Raw genomic sequence first — 20672 nt, 5'->3', positions numbered from 1 at the left:
ATGCTCGTGTTTGCCCTGCTGAAGGGAATCTAGAGCTTAGGAAACAGCCACTAGAAACTGGAGTTACAGCAGCAAAGAGCYTTAGCAGTCATTCGAAGCTAGCCTGCTCGAATGGCTCTCAGTAATTTTCAACAGTAAAAAGTACCCTGGGAATGATAAGGGGTCATTTCCCACATATTCACTGCTAATGCAGTCTCTAGGTATGTTGGAGAGACAGACTTAGGGTATTTACATTTTCACCAGATCCCCATTGCTCCTTTATCTACATGGACTTGTCATTTAAACCACAGACTCAAAAGGTTGTCTAAATTGCTTTCTGGCTCCAAATCAAATCCTAAAGATGGCCCCAGACCAGAACGTATTTCTCAAAACCCTCCAGCATTTGGAGCTTCAGATAAAAATGTGAAGCAGAACCATGCTCTTTTGGTTGCCTCTCTGTAGCTCCAAACCCAAAGCATCACAAACATAGTTCAAACCCTTTCCTTAGCTAGACAGGCTGCCCCCAACCCACTGTCTGAGATGCCTGTGGAAACAAAACAGAATGTGAAACATTCCCAGGCCTGTTTCTCTTTTTTTGTCTGAGAAGCACAGTTATAATCAGAGGAGGCACTAGTAAAAATGGCACAGTCTTGCTTATCACGTCTACTTCTTCTTGGAGTATGGGTTTTACCGGCTTATTGCAGCCATTTCCCAAGTAGGCCAGGCCCCAGCTCTCCTGCCACCAGCATCCTGCCTCTGAGAGCAAGCCAGAGCAGATATTGCAGAAGGTGAAAGAAACCCTGCAAAATGCAGATGTGAGGAAATCTGCCCCATACAGATCCATCTGAATTACTAACAGTGACTGACTCAGGCTGTGAAGCACCTAGCTTTGTATTTCTYTACAAATTCTTTTAGAATTATGCACCTTAAAGTCTACATGGCTGAAAAGGGTGGATTTGTTGTTTTCATCCTGACATCAAGGCAGCTCCAGGGGAGAGGAGGGTGCTGTGGTGTCTTGGGTACCAACACCCCCCTGAACGCATTTCTGACAGCAAAACCACAGTGGATGGTGACAGTAGAAGGAGCTGTAAGTGTCTGCATCCATGCAGGGCTCTTAGGGAGAAATTCTTCTCAAATGTTCAATTTCCAGGTGATGCTATAGGAGAGCATCCTCCAGTGAGGTCCAGAGCCTCAGAATTGTTCAGCCGTTTGGGTGCTGAACACAAAAAGCTTCGCACTGGATGTCCTAACAGGCACTGTTGCCTCCTCTGCATGTTGGAAAACTTGCCCTTAGGAGTTTGAATGGGAGCAAACCTTGCCTGAAAATCTGCTGCTTAGAGYGGACCAGGCCTGTTGTTTTCCAACCAGTAAAATGTTTTGTTTTAGCCCTCCTGATGAAAATTGAAGCCACATGTTCATGGGACACAGAAGACATCTGTGTAAGCATTCAGCGAGAAGATCAAGACTAATTCACACCAAAAAGTCTTGTGTTTAACCAGCATCACCTGTATTGCTGACTGCAGACATTTAGGAGGTGCTGGGGCACCAAACTGCCACCTTCTCTGCATAGGGAACCGCCTGACCCTTCACTGTCCCTGGGTATGTATTAAGTCTTCATCTCCATTGAAACGCAGCTACTCCAGAACAGAAAATGATACTTGCTGGGCAACATACAGCAGCTGGAGAGCAGAGACAAATCCCTTATCCACCAGAATATGCAATGGGAAATGAGCAGGAGTGGCAGCTAATCTGAAAGATGAGCAATGCACGCAATAATTACAGCTCAGCAGAGATGTATCAGCTGCGAGATGTTTCAGGGCTTGCTAGGTCTAACGTGGGCTATGGTGAGAAGGCATCATGCATTGCTTCTCTGGGGCCAGGTCCCTTTCCTCCGACTGTGTGTCCCAAACACGAGCCCCAGATAAGATGAGTGCAGCTGGGAGACTCCTGCRTTGGCAGAGGGAACGTAAATACTCCCACTGCAAGCTGGCAGTCGTGCAAGCACCCTGCGCGTATGGGCTCTTTCACACTCCTGGCTTGCAGAGTTGCTGCTCTGATCCTCTGCGAATAACCTGGAGGTGCCCAGCCCAGCTCGCCCCCACCCCGGGGTGTTAGCAGACAGGCAAGCAGGGCAGTGGCGCAGTGAGGGGCAATCAGGTTGGGGGACCGAGGCTGAGTCTGGCCCTCTGTGCACAGAGCTGGATGTCTGAGGCTTGCAGAGCTGGGCTCCCCAGGGCAATCTGTGCAAGATTTATGTGCAGACCCTGCACTTTCCCAGCTAGGCGGTGTGGGCTCTGCCTGGCTGGCTGCAGCGAGCTCTTCTGAAGGCTCTCTGCAGGCCTCTCCCCTCCTTGCCGACAAGAGACTGCCGATGCTGGCAGCCTGCAAACACACACAGCGCGGCAGGAGCATTTCCAGAGGAGGCAGCTGTTTAAACTGACCTCACCTGAGGAACAAGCTGGGTTTGTATTCTCAAAATCACCACTCCTTGAGTGCTGGGAAAATGCAAGGGTGACCGCTGCCTGTGCCAAAAGCTCTGACCTGCCTGGGCCAGCAAGCTTCGCTAGCACTGCAAAGTAGCACAGCAGCAAAGAAAACCCACCTCTTTATAGCTCTCTAGTTTCTCCATATGTGGTTGGGGAAATATATGTCAAAGCATGCTGGGGAACCTGCAACAAACTGCTTGACTGAGCACAGAGGAGATGCTGGAAGTGCCTTTATTACAAATTTTTATGCAGTGAAGGTTAAACCCTTCTAGTAACTCACATGGAGGCCCATGTTCTGGCTGCATCCAGAAATGCTGCAGAAGAGAAAAACAGATGCTTCGGTACCCTCATTACAGAGGGTGTGAGGGGGTAACGTTCATACTGGAGATAGGTGTTGGCTAGGGTGCAGGTCAGAGGATGCACGGTTCAGAGCAGCAACCTCTTTGCAACGAGGTTGTGTGAGGTCTTTTCTGCCCAGGCCCCTCCTAGCCTGGATCTGAAACCACAGGGGCAGATTTGACAGGCTGTAGAGCTAAGCCCAGCAGCAATTCCAGATGGGTCAGTCTGATTTTTAGAGGTGGCACAAGTACAGTATTATATATATCTATTTACAGAGATCACCAGTATGTGCAACTGATGCAACAGGCATGCTGAGCTGGGAAAAACAGGTCCTGAAGCCCCCTTTCCTAGAAAAAGAGTTAGAGCTACAGCCCAAGACGTGCTGCATTAACAGCACCAGAGCACAGCCCACAGAACCGCAGCTGGCTCCTGAGGGCCTGAGCGCATGGAGCAGCCACGTAAAGAGCCCTTTCCGAGCATCAGAGCAGGGACAGGTGCAGAATGGTCATGTTTTAGCCTGGAAAGCATTCCTTTCAGGTGGAGCCACCATAAAAGGTTTTTTTTCCTTTCCAGAGCAAGGCAAAAAAACAAACCAAAACTAAACTAAGAAAACCCCAACCACATGTGGTGAAATACATTTAACTCAATCTGCAAAGAAAGACTTTGTTTCCTTTTCATGTGTTTCATCCCAGATTATCCACTGAATATGATCCCAGCTCATAAATGGTTTCAGTCACTGTGAGCTTCTGCCATGCTGTGTTTTCCAGTGAGCAAACTACAAACTCACGTTTGCAACTTCCACAGCTAACAAAAGGTATCTTCTTATATTTTACAAGCCTTTCTGACACGATTTGTGAAGTTTATTGACCATTGTGCCCAAGGTAAAGGCAACATTTTCAAATTTGATGGCCCCAAATTGGGCTTTTGAATACAGTCTTGGGCAGCTGAACAAAACATCTTATGCTACATTCAGGGCTGTGAGTGGCAAGGGCTGACGGGCCAGGACACACATGCTTCTGCAGCCTTGCTCCCAGGGGTGGGTGCTTCCAGCTATGAAGACAGAGCAGGTAGAAAATACTGAGGTTGCCTCATCAAGACTCACCAAAGCTCATCTGGAGGCATCCTTAGACAATCCTAGGGACCCATGTACTTCGAGCGAGTTTGCATGTAGAAGTTAAAGAAAGTTTAATCAAGTGTTAATTTAAAGCACAGTTGATCAAAGAACAAAAACACGAGAACATGTTATTCCTACCTAAAAATTTACCTTGCTTTTAAACTTCCTTCCCTGTGGGGTTGTGATCTTCCACTGTTTCTCACAGCCAAGAGCCAGAGCTCAGAGAGGATCTTGCATGGAGGGGGAGTTCAGCACACCAGTGCTATGAGCATAAGCAAGTCTAAAAATGGACAAGGCTGCGAGGGAGCACTGGGCAGATTATTCATCCTTTATTGCCTCTCACTGCTCAGTCAGTGGGAGCAGCTCTGCAATGAGAAGAAAGGATTGTATTCGCTTGCTGCTACAAGAGAACATGTGCTGAACAGACCTGGCTGAAAAATGTAGTGAGAACCCTTCCAAGAACTCAGTGCAGAATGGACCACTTTTAAAACTGAGATTTTAAAGGAACGTTTTCACTGTTCGAAAATGTTCTARTCCTGAAACAAGAATCACTGCTTAGTTTTAGTTAAAGAAAGCATTAAAAGCATTTCTGCACACAAAACCCCGAACATAGTTTTTACCCAACAATATATAGAAATATATAGAATATATAGAAAATGCTTCACACTTTCTTGTGTGTTCCGATGTTGAAAATATCTGGTCTCGCTCACTGACAAAACCCTCATGGGCCCCATCTCATTTCCAAGGAAAACAGCATCCGACACTCAGCCAGGGAGTATCTTAGCACCTCTCTCCTGTGGATTTTGCCACTGGTTTTAGAGGAGACCAAGATCCAGGCCAGAGTCCTCAGCACAAGCACTTGGAATTGGTTTGCTGTGCATCCTGCTTCTTGTTTGTAAAGGGTTAACAAAAAGAAGAGTTTAAAACAGCCCACCTGTGGGCTAGTGGGGTGAGCTGGGGCTCAGTCTCTGGAGTGGAGGCAGGAACGGTTACCACCAGCTCTGGACAGTGCAGGAGCCCCAGGGAGGCAGCCTGGGCTCCCCGGCACATCCGTGGAGACAGCGGCACTACCCCCACTAGCTCTTTGTCCCACGGCACGACGCTACCCTCTTTCCCATGGGTTTGTTCTCCAACCTGGTCTCCAGGAACCTCCTCTATGTGCAGGAAACACCTCTCCCCTGGGCAATGGGTAGTACAGCCCCTGTATCCATGGGTTGATCAGCCAGTTCTCACACCCTGACTTCTATCTGACCTGACCTCCCTAAACAGCAAAGAGGGAAAACTCTTACTCTGCTGGCTGGCTTAATGCACGAGAGCTTGCATTTTATGTCAAAAAACTTCTGCTTGAAGACCTGTTTAACACACTTGCATCCATGGCTTTTCTCTTGGTTGTCATTGATGCAAATGATGTAAATGCAATCGAGTCCAAGGCACATGAGTGTGTTCTTGGGCCAGAGCAGCTGCAAGTGATGTCCCAATGCACAGATAAAGCCTGAACCACTTGGAGCTCAGAGTTGGACCAAAGCTGAAAACAGCTTTGGGAAGTCTGCAATATTCATGCTTTCAGCTGAGCCAAAAGTACCCTGATGACAGTGTCCTCCTGGCCACATCCCAAGCAGAACCTTTCCTGGGCAGGGTGAAGACACATGGAGCAACATCTCTGCTGACCGTGGAGGTGGGTGTGCTGGATGCACTGCAATCTGCATGGGAGGTGGCTGCCAGGGAGACTTCTCCCTACAGAGTGCTAGCTTCCCTTTGGAAATGGAGAATGAAAAACAGAATCATCTTTTCCATATGGTCCTGCTTCTTCCTCACCTGCTAGTGACCATTTTGCTGCTCAAGGTGGCATCTGACCCTACTTCAGAGCAGAAGCACAGGCACATGAAAGCTGAGTTATGGAGAGACTCCTGACAGGCTGGCAACAGCCTCAGTGACTCACTAACTTGTGATTTCCTCTGTGGTGGTTTTCCAGCACAGCTGCTCCCAGCCACAGCACATGGTGAGTGCTGGCTGAGCGAGCACAGTGTCATTTCCCAGAAGGCCAGGCTATGTGGGCAACCTGTGCATCGCTCACGCAGATCCTCACAACGAAATCCAGTAATTGCCTCTAAGGATAACAGGCAGTAAATCTGGCAGCTGCACATGTGAGGCACGCATGGTCTGGCTCCTGTAATCAGAGCACATGTGTTTTTGCTGTTTGCAGTGGCTGAATGTGTTTCTCATTCTGGATTTGCTTTTTCAGAGGAAACTCCCTCCATCCCCCTTACTTCTCTCATCCTCTGTATGTAAGGACCTCAGGCGGTTTGGAAACACGGGGAGAGATTTACACTGTTCCTGTGAGACATCTCTCAACTGTTCAGTGCCACTTGACAGACAAGGAAGCTGCAGACAGAGCAAATGGTGCAATTTTTTATGCAAAGCTTGCAGAAGATGCTGGAGCAAAATATAGTTCTCTGTCTTCCCAGCCTCATCCTTTCTTTCTAGGCTTTATCTTTGCTGTACACGGTTTTGAGTACAAAATGCTCATGGTGCCTGTGTTACAGGTTTGTTTGAAAATTTGAAACTTAGCTTTAGGGTCACAGGCCTATTTTGAACAAACCTGAGCTAAGGTTTGAGTTAAGGAAGAAAGAAATCTTTTCCTTAACAACTCCACAGAGAAAAACTGAAATTTAAAGAGGCTTTGTCAAACAAAAAGCAACCTGGCCAACACAGAAACCTCGCACAAAGGGGCRCTGTGCTCTGCTTAAGAAACAGCAAGTCCAGTCTGTCAAGGCTCTGTCTTGTGCTGCCAGCAAATTCAGGACTGTCAAGACAGCTAGACTCAGGTAGCAAAATAACCTTGATATCTTCATTTCCGAGAGCCAGGCAAAAAGCATCTTCCTACCTCCTTTCCTTTCCCACTTCTTTATGGAAGGGACTCATCMGGGCAGATCAGAGTGCAAACACAGCCAGTAGGAGCAAGAGGGAAAGCAGAGTTAAGGGAACACCACCAAGAGCAAACCCGGCTAAAAGGAGTGATCAGCAGGGAACAGCATTGGCAGGGGGGACGCCTTTCATGGGAGCAGCTACTTAGGCATCTCACCAGCAGAAACAGCCAGCTACAAACATGGGGAGCAGGAGCAAGGAGAGGAAAAAGCACAGCTGTTGAAATCAGCAGCTGAGACCAACAAATGTGCTGAGATGGCTCTACCCAGCGGCAGCCAGTGACTGCCCAGAGCTGCGACACACCGGAGAGCCCCGGGAGCCGTCCTTAGGGTCGGCACCCTGATGTGTCCACTGTGCCACTCCTGGGAGCCTGGGCAGAGCAGTGTGAACAAGCAGAGGGGAGGGAGCCCGACTTCCTGGGCTGTTGTTAACAGCTGCCAGAGGCCGCATGCTCGCATATACTGCCAGGGCACTCTGGAGGAGGTCACTGTTATTTTGGGGGGACTACTGAGGTTTCCTGACTTGACATACTACTGCATTTCTGTCCCCCTTCCCCATCTAGTAACTCATGCTGTTTCAGCTTGTTTGCTGCCTGTGAGCAGAGGGCACTGTTCACTGAGGACCAAGAAAACACAGATCAGTTTTCCAGTTGTCTTTGTGGGGACTTGCATTTAAATGCCTTAATAAGGAGCCATAGAAATGAGCTCTGCCCCTTGGAAGCAAATCAGCACCCGTTCCCATTTTACAGTGGAACTAAACCAGAACAAACAAAAGCAGCAGCTCAGATCCCAACGCAGCACGTGTGTACATCACCGTGGCATCTGTACAGTCTCCCGGGAACCAGCGGCACGCAAAGGGCTGCCAGCATCAGGACGTCTGCGTCCCACCCACTGCAGTGACCCTTGAACAAAACAGAAGTCTCCAGAGCCGCACACTGCAGGCAGTGAAGAAGAAGGTCTAGTCTCTTTCCCAGCCATGCTGGTTTTCCATAACAGATCTGAGAGCTACACTTTAAATGAAACAGCTGTTTTGACCACTTACAAGGATGCAGGGAACCCAGCCACGCTTTCCTAGCCATGGAAACCACATGAAAACCTCTACAAGCAACTTTCCCCACCATTCCCAGTCTCCTTCGTACAGGCCAATCTCAAGGAAGGCTTGGCCATAAAAAGGAGATTTGCAGAGCTGTATGTCATAAATCCAGGATTTCACTAACATTCAGCAAAGGATTTTCTCCCTTCTATGAGGGTGCCTGAATCATCCTTGATGTGGGGTTAGGGAATATAAAAGATGAGGTCTTTACAGTCAACAGTACTTTTCTGCAGTCTGTTGCATTTCCAAATCCCTCAGAGGAAGGTGCCTTATCTTGTGCACTTGCCTAAATCTCTCATGTCATTTATTTTTCATCCTTTCTGATATTCTTTCCATTTTGTTTTCAGCCATTCTTTTTAATTTTTCTGCTGTCAAGCACAGGAAAAATGCTGTTTCATTTACAACTGTAACTACCTCTCAGCTATCCATATGAGATTGTTTATCTAGTCTAATTTGTAGTCTGTGAAAAGTCCCCCTAGAACATAGCTGGATGAAACCTGCAGGGTACTATGGGAATGACTTTAACTGTCTATACAACTGAACATAAAACACTTTTCTACAAGGTTTTAGAAAAAAGCTACAGTTTTAACAGGGAATTCCATTCCCCTGGGAGAATTTATAGGTTGTTTTTAAGATCTTATGGAAAAGTTAGCATTCTCTGCTGGACTTTTCCCTAGAACTGAAAGCACTCCCATTGCAAGCATTTCTCTTAGAACTGAGCAAATATTTCATTATGGAATCTAAAATCAAAGGAAGTTTGTCTGGTCTGGGGCTTTGTTCAATGCTCAGAGTTCAGCAGAGCCTCATCATAAAAGCTCACTCATCTTCCAAGAAAGCATGACCCAAGCTGGAAGGGTACTAGGCTAACTATATGGTTTCAAGTAAAAAAAAACTAAAGCCTTAACCCAAACGTACTCGACCCTGCAGAACCCCAGGTTTCACAGGATGTAACTCCTAAGGTCATCAGGCCGAGGACACAAAGCAACAGTGAGGCATTCAACAGACTTAAGCTTTGGGACTGCAGCAAAACTTGCCCAAATGATCCTGTATCACCACTCGGGGAGGGTGGCAGGGAAGGGGAATTACTACTGCAAGACAGAGCTATGCTGCCAAAGCAGCCTCCAGAAGTTTTGGAAGAAAGAACGGGGAGCGTGGGCAAACTGGAGACGGGCTCTCTGGGCTTGACCGCATGAGGGTACAAGCCACTGATGCAGCTAAGCAATGGCAGCAGGGCTCACAGCAAGGTGTGGAGTGCAGAGGGCACGGAGGTCTCTCGCAGCAGCCTCTCGTACCACCTTCCCAAGAGCATCCAGCTCTCACAGAAACCTCTGAGAAGACAAGGCTCGATACATGGGAGGGTTGTCCCACGGACTTGATGGGCACTGAGCTGCAGACAGGGGTTCTGCCTCGTTTTTAGCCCCTTTGGGAGACCTGCAAACAGGAGAGGCATCCTCAAACATCAGCTTGAGGGTGCTGACGGTGCCTGTGCCCCTTGAAAGATTCAGGTCTGCTTCCATCAGGCAAGAGAAGAAAAACAAACAGGCAAACAACAGAGATTTCCTCCGGGACGAAGCTTTCTCAGAAAGACCTGAAATGATGCTGTACAGCAAAACACCATCCACTTAGAGAGGACTTTTGCTCAGTTGGTGAAAATACTGTGTGGGGGCTTTGGAACATCCAGTTTAAGAGCTGGCAGGCCCTGAAACACAGGTGAATACATGGCAGAAGTTTCCCTTAAGCTAAAAAAACCACAAGCTCTTACAGCTCTGACTCAGCCCTGATTAAAAGGACGTGTCGCTAGTGCAGGGAATGGCACCCCTCCTCCATCTCGCTCAACCCTGCCTGCAGAAGGAGTCTTGCAAACTTTTGCTGTGCCCTGACCCATACCCTGGCTGTTTTCACAGCCATTTGCAACCATTGCAGAAGGGCCTGGATGGGGCCGTGCTGGCCTGTGGGCTTCATTTCCTACTGCCCAGGAGGTGGGATGTGCAGCTTTTGTTCCACTGAGAAAGCCAGCTCAGCTGGATGAGGATGCAGTTCTCGCATTGAGAATGGTAAGCTGCAGACCGCTGTGCTGAACAGCCCCCCATCTCCCTGCTCTACCAGGTACTAATCGCCTCTCCCAAATCAGCCACCTTGCCACCTGTGCAAAAAATCCACATGTAAAAAACATCTTTTGCTGTTTTAACAAGGCTATTACAGAATATTTTATTTACTTCATTATGCACCATTTGCCTTTTCCATTTATTTTGGCTGCATTAGTAATTTTTCTCCCTCTGGATTAAACAGGTTTGTTTTTCTGGTAGATGCAGAAAAACTGCATTTTGTTCCCTCTATTATCTGGGCTTTCTATTTGCCATTAGGACTGTTTATCACTTTTAATGGCTGTTCCTTTTTCTCTGCACAACATGACAGGTGAGGAATACTGCCATATTCTGAGCAATTCTACATACTGGCAGAGACCTTCTTCTCAGAGCTATTCCCAGGCCACGGTTTCTCAATAACTACCACACTGTGATTGCCACTCTGTGTCTGCTCATTTACCCAGCTGCTGTGTCCAGCCTCCTTTCCTGCAGCACAGTCGTGCCCTTGGACCATCTTTACAGATATGATAAGGCTAGAAAAACCTTATTTTTTTGCCCCAAATGGGTATCACAGAAAGCTGATTTCATGTTTGGAGGCAAAATTCATTTTCCTCTCCTAGTTGTATTTAAGATTAGCTGTAAGGAATGCCTTTAAAGGTGAATGGAAAGGTGTGACAGCAGTCAGAGCTACTCCAGAAAACCTGTCTTCAGTGTGGTCTCAGGCAAGGCTCAGCACCCCCTGAAGTGACCTGCTTTGCCAGGGCTGGCTTAAAGGATAGACCAAACAGGCGTCTACCCACCCGCAGGAAAAGCTTGGGCCACTAAAAAAGCAAGTTTGCAAAAGTAAAATATTTATTCTCCATTTCCTGTTGAGCTTGGCAGGAACAATGATTTTTTACTTGTAGTATTTTATTAGGATATAGGAAGTTAACGGGAAAGACCAGCAAAACATAATCTGTTTTCCCTGGAAAATAAGATAAGTCCAGGGCCATGTTTCCCTCCCCAAGCTTTAACAAGGAGGCAGCCCTCGACTTTACCCTTGGACATTGCACAGAAACCTCTGATCTGGTGGCTGGAGGCACAACTTCACAGCCAGCAGGTCGTTAGCAACAAGCCCCTCAAAAATACCTTGAGGAATGGCATTTAGAGAAATTAACTACGTCTGGCAAGAGCAGCTGCCGCACTAAGGTCACCACATAAGCCAGCTTGCTTAGTGCTGCYACAGCCTCTGCCAAGCAAGACAGACTCACAGCCAAGCTTTCAGAMAGCAGCGCAAGAGCGGTCCTGAAGCGGCCTCTAGCCCGTAGCAGGCAAAGAGGGTAAAACACAGGGATTTATTCTCTGGTTGGAAAAAGCTAGAGAGAAATACCTTTGTGCTGCTTTGACAGAATTGATGAATTAACTTTTCTCTRCTTTCCTTTAAAGCACCAGAATAAAATTAAAATAGAAATTTGCATTTGTGTCTTAAGTGCAGCAATAGACAGGGCAGACCTCCCCACTTTGGCTGGGTTGTAAACCTAGTGCTTTGATTGAAATATTAGAGTGATTCATCACAGGGTTATTAGGCTTTAATCCAACTGCAAATTTATCTACTCAATGATTAAACCTGTCCTGGTTACTGAAGACCTCCTAATAACAAAGGTGTTGGTGTTTTGTTCTAATTCAGAGCATCTAAACTCCATGTCCAGCTATTAACATGAATTGAAGGCTGGTTTRTAACATGAGGAAGCAATATAAAGCTATCAGTATTCATTTTCAGTGAGGCAGCATGAGAACTGTAGCATTTACCATGCCACCACCTTACAGGTGGTCAGATGAGCACAATTCACCTCAGAAGGGCTTTCACCAGCTCTCTTCCTTCTCTTTCATCTCTCCAAGAATATCGCCTGCCCCAAGYCTCTCCTGTAGGAGGACAAGCTTATTTGCAGTAGAAGTGAACAGCAAGCAAGAGGTACTGTACTGAATCTCAGGAGACACAGGATGAGTCAGTCCTCAGCCAGCTACCACCCATCATAGGTTTGATCTCCATTTTCTATTTGGAGCCTCATGTTAAGAGTCTGATCTCAGAGACCCTCTTTTCACCTCCAGCATTTCCCTTTCTTCTCACCCCTAAAGCAGAAGCTCCTAGGCTACCTGTAGCCAAAGACAGAAAAACTCACATCCCCAGAAAGACAGATGAGACCCCCTTGGCTCAGAGCAGCCCACCCCATTCCCCAGCAGCCCCTCCAGCACAGCAAGGCAGCCTCCTCCCTGGTCAGCTTTTATAGCCAGTACAGCTGTGTAGCTCACCTGTGTCAGCTGAGGTTGGGCTCAATCACCCTTGAAGCGACAGACCAAAGGCTTCTGACTGCAGTTCCTCCTCTTGATTAAATGCAGCTGTAGGCACCAGGCACAGCTGAGGGCCAACAAGGCCTGCACACCCTGCAATTTTTGAGGCAGACTTGTGGGCCAAATATGCACTGTGATGCTTGGGAAAGAGAATTCTGTTGTGGACCTTGAAACTATTTCCTACTCATATTCCACTCATCTTACTGGGGGTATTCCTCTTTCTCCAAGGACTGTTTCCCAAAAGGTTGGAAAAGTGTATTTCTCAACATTTCCCCAAGTGAATCAGATGCATTGCATGTCTACAAACAGTCACCATGCACAAGCTCACCTGTTTATACCATGCAAACACTTTCTTCTGCACTGGTGGCAAGTCAGCTATTGCCTTCCTCAAAAGATACCACCTTTTATTTGAGCATGCAGGGGGTGAATATAATGAATACAGAGCCTTTTCAGCAGGCAGCCTTGTGAATACAGTGGATCCTGCTGAGAATCTGGGGAGCAATGGCAGGCACACAGCATAGGGGGAGCGAAGGGACTCACAAGGAAGCAGSATTCACTGGGGAAACAAGCACCCAGCCCTCTGGCAGCTCAAGGACTGCCAAATACAAACTGCCTCCATTACCAGGAAAGCAGCTGGCTTGTGCGCAGGGGAGGAAATCCTGCTACCTGTGAGCTTTCCACTCACTGCTGGGGAAACCAGCCAGAATTCTGCAAGCAGCAGGCCAGCCCGTCATTGGATTTTCTCTTGAATTTCCATCTGGCATGAYCTGAGCCAACATAACCCCATTCCTCAGAGCAGGGTGTCTCTGCAGGCAGACAGACTTGCAAGGTCAGACTGTGCCACCCCTTGCCTGGCAGCACCCCACCTTCTGGGGTCCAGCTCCACTGAGGACCAGAGCCATCTGTGCCCCCGGGTGCCCATGGAGCTGGCTCTCATGGACAGAGTTTTTTCACTTGGAATTAGTTTGTCCAAAACTGAACATGAATACAATGGAAAGTTTCAAGCTGTGCAAAAGCTCCTTCCCGTAAAGCAAACATGTGCAAATGGAAAGTTTTCATCCAGTCGAGTGCCAGAGTCCAGTGAAAGGGCTGGGAAAACAGGGCTGCACAGCCACACCAGGAGAGAAAACACTGCAAATTGCTGTGCCCATGATCCAGGGGAGAGGAGGAGACAGTTATATGGGGACCAAACAAGTATATGGACAGAGATCACCCTGTAAAATCCCATTTACCAGCTGTGGCCCAGTACATCCCAGTCTGCCCTCCAAAGCGCAGGCCTCAGTCTCTATGGCCTGCACGGGGTTGATAACATGTCTCCGTTTGAAAGGAACCCCTGTCCCTTTCAACTCTATCCATTCTGTGTATTTAATGGCTTCAAAGACACTTATGCTAACGGGCTAAATCTTACCTAGTGAACAAGATAACCATCGGTGTGCACTACAGCCTGCTGTAAAGTCAATATTGACAGAGCTCCCCTGGCTGCGACTCCCAGGTGTAGAGAAAAGTTCTCCTCCAGGAACTGCTCAGGTGGGGATGAATGGAGATTAAACAACAGGAGCCGCAGAGCATGTTATACAGGAACTAGCAACAGCAACATGAGATTTCTCAGTTCCTCAGACACAAACAGTTTTCTGTCAGCTACCAACATAAAGAAAAAGTTGTGCATGTAAATCATTTTTAGGCCAATATATGYATTGTTGTTTTTAATAATCAGATGCAAATGGAAAGAGCCATTTAGTAATTATCCCCATATGAAGAAAAAACATACATAAGACATAGGGCATGACAACTCTGCTGATGGAAGCAGTCTGTAGCCTCACTTTCTCTCTCAGACTATTTTTCATTTGTTCCTCTGTCCTAATCACAGGTTCATCTTTCAATTACTCTGAGGTTTTCTTTGCAAAATTCCCAGTGTGAAAGGCCAGACCCTAGGGATACCGACAGGCCTACTGGAGCTGATATCAGTGCCTAACATTAATGTCCCACCTGGTTGTGGTTCACTTCTCACTAGTTACTCMCAGCACAGTGCTTTGGTTGTAGTGACTGGCATAAACCATGCTTACAGTGTTGTGGCCCTGCAGCCTGCTGGAAAGATCCCGCCTGGGTCACACGTGAAAGAGTGAGAAGCAGGAGGGTCAACTCCCAGCTCTTACAGAAGCATATTGTGTGGTGCAAGGGTCTCATGCACAGTCAGTAAGGTGATTTAAGTGAGAGAACACACCACAAATAGCAAACTTCCAAAAAAGCGGCTGCTACAAATAGTTCACAAGCAGCTCTGCACTGAAATGGCACTTGAGCCATCCTAAATGATAAATGTTGAAAGGAAAAGTCAGTTCAAAGAGAAGCACTGATCCTCCCACAGGAAAAAAAACCCTTGGGGAGAGAGAGATAAAGATCAGAAACAATTAAAGAGCAATGGTTATTGAATATACTAACCCTGTGATTAGGTCTCCTGATTCTGTTTATCAGAAATGGACTGGATGCAATTAATATTGCATAGCCAGAAGCACCCAAATCACTGATGAATTGCAAAGGGCTCTGTCAAAATGAAGCTTGTTTACAAATGTAAATCCTAGTGTGCCTAGCATTATTACCTGCTGTAAACAGAAAACCTTTGGTGTGAATTTCATGATAAACATCTATCTCCATCATTTAGTTCTGCCCTTCAGAATGAAGACATGAGAAGTAAGTTTGTTCAGCCAGAGCCTTTTCCAAGTCCACCGTGGAGAACAGGATTTGTGATGAGATSTGTTTGTAGGGTGGACTCAATGGTTAACCAGTCAGATTAATAAATGCCAGAAGGAGGAAATAACTGGCAAGTTAAACAGAGGAGAAAAATGTCTTCCCACATGGCTAGATACCAAAAGTCTACAAGAAATCTGTGCCTTGCAGATAATTCTCCCCAGCTTTCATATAATCTTGTTTTAAAAGAACTGATTGCTGCATCTTTCCAGYGCAAAGGTGGTGGGGCTTTCCATGTTGGCATGTTCTTGGAGGATCCCAGCCATTTCCTTCCCTCTCCACACTTCCTGGTGGAAATGAAAGATGGGACAGATGCCAGCTGGCAGGAGCTCCTACTTCAGTTTTATCTGATGAAGGATGGCTGATTATAAAGCAACATTTATTTTGTTACATGGGAAAGTTTCTGGGAGCTTTTCAGCGAAAAAAGTTAAATTTTATATCTATTGTTGAAATTTTCAATTATTTTATTATTTCAAAATGTCTATAGAAAACACCTGCCATTTTTCCCAGTGTTGCAGAACAGAGGTACCTGGGCACTCATCCGGGTTTCTGTGGAAGAGCTGGAGTACTGTCTCCTGCAGAAATGAGGGGAGATTCTAGGTATATGCAAGAAAATCAGTGGGGCAGTCAGTAGATGAAGGTCTGGGGGAACTTCTCCTTCCTACGAATCAAACTAACCTGTCTGCTGCCCTTGTGTGAGGATATATTTGAGTACTTGGATAATAAAACCTTTATTCGTGATCATATTTGGGAACAGAGTCCAAAACAGTTGCATAGAGCATGTCCATACTGAAGTCAGCAACATGACTTTGTGGCGATGCAGGAACACTCATGATGGTGTCAAACTCCCTAGCTCAGATATCAGCAGGGTAGCAGATGAAGGTCCTCCTGGGACATCTGTCCCTGTAACTACCTTGCTTTTGGAGAGCACTGTGCTGCAGTGACAAACCCACTAACAGCAGTTTCTAATTTCAAGCTTTCCAGGTTACTCATACACACTGTCATCACAGCATTGTCTATAACACAGAGCCTAAAGAGTTAATGAAACTGTTAATCAGGTTAAAGTCATGCAGGTGAATAGTGACTTAGTCTTTACATACATACCATCTTTCAATTTTGTTGCAAGGACCTCTGTATAAAAAGCCGGAAAAACAAGAGATTTAAATGAAGCTGATTTTGTTCCTGCTAAACGTCCTTGTGAATTTAGGCTAGTGGAAATGTGAAAAGATATCCCATAAAACAGAACAAACTGCTGCTGCTTTCTAGAGATTTTTCTCCCTACAGCGGCTGCTTTTGAGTATGTTAGCCTTTTCTCCCAGACCAGGCTAACAGATGGCTTTTAAGACATGTTGCCTAGTCTACCCACCAAGATACTGAAACTGGTGAACCAAAGGGAAACCAGTGGGAAGTAATTCTGGGACTCTGTGGGCTATTTGTGCTACACAAAAGCCTAYTGCTCCCACTCTGTCCTCAACACAAATGCAGCATGCCCCATCCCCACATCCAGCAGCCGCCACGTGCTCTCCCCACACAGAGGATACTCRCTTGTACCCAGCGGGCTTGGAGGGGACAGGCTCCTAGCTGAGGCAGGTTCAATAAGGCTCTTGTCTCATTCAGACTTGTGTCTAACTGAGTCCTGGAGCTTTGAAGCCCTCTGCTCATCCTGACACAAACCTGGGTCTTCATTGTGGAGAATAAAAAAGTTGACACAGCATAGGAATAGCCATATTAGTAGAAAGGATGTGAGGATTATACCACGCTCTTCCAGCTGAGAGAAACTCCTAGAAAGGAAAGGATAGAAATYGTTTAACAATGGTTGTTTGCTGAGGCCCCAAATATATAACAATAAGCTTGGCTAGCAAAGGCAGAATGTTAATCAGGTACATCACCTGCACTACGAGCCCCTGCAGCACGTGGAGAGACAGAGCCGGCTGCTGAAAGGGCAGAGGAAACTGATCTTTAATGCTGCTGAAAGAGGGACTGTACTGTTAATAACAAAGCTGTTGAATAATATAATTAATGATTTTCTTCCCTTTCCCTCTTCACATACGTGAACAACTTTTGATTCATTTTAGTGTATCTATTTGAAAGATTTCTGTAGTCTGATTGAACCTTGGTTTGGAAACAGGTTTTCAAGTTTAGTGCAAGCACTTGATACTCAAAACTGGAGCTGCTTGATTATTCTGGATTGGACATATAAGTCAGGTATAATGATTACTCTGGCCAAATGAATGCAAATCTTGGAAATATTTCAAATGTTCCCTTTTATAAGTTTCAAACTCACTTTGGGTAAACATTTGCTAATAACTTCAAATTGACCATGCCAGTAAGCTCATTTGCTAAAACTGTAACAGAAAATGCATACAAAAGGATCGCAAGCACTAAAGTCAGCTGAAATGCAGACTTGAGCAGACTTTGACACTATACTTTCTTGAGATCTCTGTCTGTCTGCACAAAGATTCAAAAGTGTCCTTTCAGCAGGACCCATCATTGCCGTAGCTTGTCATTGCTACAGCATGCTGAAATGTGCAGCGCATCTAAGTCACACAGCTCTGTGCATTGCATGGCTGTATCATCACATGCTGTCTCAAGCGGCAGCGAAAATGCATAGGGCCTGCACAGGAAGGAAGTCCTACATCAGGGAGTGCTCGTGAGCTAATCTGTGCATGTTCCCTGTTTGAAATCTGGATGAGGCCTTACTGTGAATTTTATTTCATACAAATTAACCCAAAGTATAGGTCTCTCTTTGTCCAGCTTGCTTTCTGAAGGCTCTGCTGTGACATTCGTACAAGTAGGTCACTGTTTAGGAGCAGAGCAAAATCCATGCAGAAAGTCAGTGGTGTCTGGCTACTGCTGAACAGAAAGTTTCTGCTGCTGGGCCACTCTGCTCTCAGACAGACTCTGTCCAAACACCAGATTGCTGGGCTGCGTCTCTTGTGTGTCACAGCAGCACCTTCAGTTAGCAAAATGTATTAGCCACGAGTCACTCATCAGAGGCAATGAATGACTGCTGTTACTGTTTTCAGCTGTGACAAGGAATATAAACACAATTGTAGCTACAGAAAATGCTCCACAAAAGTGCTGCTGAAAAATCAGCATCTTTCATATCACCCTCTCAAAGCCGTTTCCAAAGAATAATTAATACTCCTCCCCTCAGATCAGTGGCAAAGATCACCAGTGCTTAGCAGGGTCGCAGCAGTCAGGTGGGGACGGTGCCGAAGGCTAACCAAGGCCCACACTGACTCTGCTCTGCCCCTGCTATCGGTAACAAACAGATGCATGCCTGCGAAGTGCAAACACCAGTCCTATGGCAGTGCCTGGATGTCACGTTGCAGTCTGCAGTTTTCCATATCATTATCCATAAACTTTGCTGAATGTGGCTGCAGACACCTCAGCTGCCCTTTATTTCAGTGCACAGCACCCACCTAACTAATGCTCCACACAGCTATACCTTCCACCCCTTGCTTCTCTTGCYGAACATGATCTACATCCAAAATAAAGAACCGTGAATGAGGGCTCGAAGAGAGATTCACACAGCAAATGTACATTTTTACATTTCCAGCATAAAAATATATTTGTGCCGAAGTCCCTTTGGTCTCTTTATCATGAGAAGTCAGGGATGCTTATGCAAAGACAGACGACAGGATCTACCAGATTCATATAGTGCCATGGCTCTTTCCAGAAGTACCAAATAAGCGGTACTTATTTGTACCATGGACGGTCTATAGGAATTTTCCAACAACTGAGAATATAAAGAAGCAAAACAACAATAACAGTGAAAAGTTGTAAGATCTCTGAAGAAGAAAGCCTGCCCTCCTCAGAGCCTCCGTCTTGAAACGCCTGTGCCTTCCTCACTGCCTCAGCTTCCACCCGCTGTCCCCAGCAGCTCAGCACATCAGCGCAACGAAGGACAGTCCCAGATCCCTAGACCATCACTGCTGGCCAGAGAAGGCAGTGTTCAGACCCCGGCCGAGTTCCTATAGCCTCTGGCTGGCCCTTACCATTACTAACATATGGGGCCAGGCGCTGGGCCAGGGAGGCACTGGGGAGAAGAGCTGTAGGTGTGGCAAAGGCCATATTTGTAATAAAACCTTCCAAGCACACATTTTATATCTCAGTCATGAATAACAAACTCCTTTCCTTAGACACGTTTTTTCAGTCTATCCGTAAAAACATGAAGTCTTTTTTTGTGACACTGTGGAAATGAAAGCACATAGAGCCTGATATTTAAAGGTTAAGATATATTGGCTTAATCCTGTCAGAACTTTAATGTAGATTATATAGGGACAGGCAATGACCAGAGGGAGGGAGCGAGGTGTAAATAATCCAGAGGAGTGTGGACTTGTTGGCAGGGTGGATTTATGCCCTGTCTTAATAAAGTGCCCTTTCATCTCTGGAACCTGGGCTCAGAAGCTAGTCTAGACAGGAATTAATGGGGCTCCTTCTCCGCTTACAGTTCTCAAGGTTTCCCAACACCCAGTGTTCTCAAATATAGAGGAGAAGTGCAGATTTACAGGATACACCGGGAGCTCAATCAGCCATGGATATTTTTTGCAGTTAGCCTTTAAATACAAGCTCTGACAATTCATGCAAGAGGGTCTGCTACTAGGCCAGAGGACAAATAAAATTCATTTACTGCTCCTTCTTCATGTGATTACTGCACTAAGATGAAGCCAAGCAACTGGGAAGCCTACTGTAAAGGAATGGACCAGAGGATGCCAAGAAAAGAAGATACCAGTGTGCATTGCTTTGGACCAGTGCTTGGTTCTGCCTGGGCACCATACTCAGGATCAAGGCAGTACAACACTAGGGCCTGCAGATGAGGAATTGCATAAAGTCTCCCATGGAGAAGGAAAATTTCAAACTTTGCTGCTTGCAGTGGACCTTCCCCTCTGTTTGCTTGTCCCCCTTAGGGGTCCAAAACAGTGGGTGGGGATGAAGCATTCAAAAGCATTTTTCAGTGAAGGATCTGGGGTTTCGCTGTGACTGCTGGGGAAGGAAGGAAAGCAATAAGGAAAAAAAGGCAGATCTGGTGTGATTTAGAGTATTTAAAGCAAAATACTTTGGAGGGAGGTTTGTTAGGGATTGTCTTTTCTTGAACTCTTCAAATGTTATTCATAGGAGAAGGGCACATCTTAAACTCCCACCTCCAATCATGCACAAGGACACCCAGATGCAGAGACATTCTGCTCCTAGTTTTACATCTATTTCATTTTCAGCAATGTGAGACATGAAGCAGCAGGATACACAGCCAGCTACTAGGAAGCCCCTTTATTATGCAAAACTTGCATCTTGTCTAAGTACAAGGACTCCAACAAGTAAAGACAGAACCAGTTAAAGAAAAGGAATCAGAGAACAAAGTGGTCTCTAAAGGCACAGCAAGAGGCAAGAGCTCCCTGTATTCAGTGATGGTGTATTCAGTGTGACAGGTTCTCTCCCCAGTATACTTCTTCTGCAGACAGTTGGACAGTACAAATGGAGATGACCAAAGAACTTTATTCTGGGAACTTGAGGCTTTACCCCAGTAGCTCTCTGCTAGGCAGAAAGGCTATCCCAGGACTATGCAATTTGTAAAGTAGGACA

At 46.3% G+C, this 20672-nt stretch overlaps 1 long non-coding RNA gene across 2 annotated transcripts in view; it reads right to left on the bottom strand.

The window, feature by feature from the left end:
* Nucleotides 1-14030: 14030 nt before the first annotated feature.
* Nucleotides 14031-20672, bottom strand: part of LOC112962136 — a 52580-nt gene continuing 45938 nt past the window's right edge. For both annotated transcript variants that reach the window (XR_003252211.1, XR_003252212.1), the window contains one exon: nucleotides 14031-16870. This is a non-coding gene — a long non-coding RNA (uncharacterized LOC112962136). The remainder of the gene's footprint in view (nucleotides 16871-20672) is intronic.

This window comes from Apteryx rowi, unplaced genomic scaffold, assembly GCF_003343035.1.
Source record: "Apteryx rowi isolate R43461 unplaced genomic scaffold, aptRow1 scaffold_142, whole genome shotgun sequence".
NCBI classification, from domain to species: domain Eukaryota; kingdom Metazoa; phylum Chordata; class Aves; order Apterygiformes; family Apterygidae; genus Apteryx; species Apteryx rowi.
Note: the sequence above shows the minus strand (reverse complement) of the source record. Positions and strands in the feature narration are given on the sequence as shown.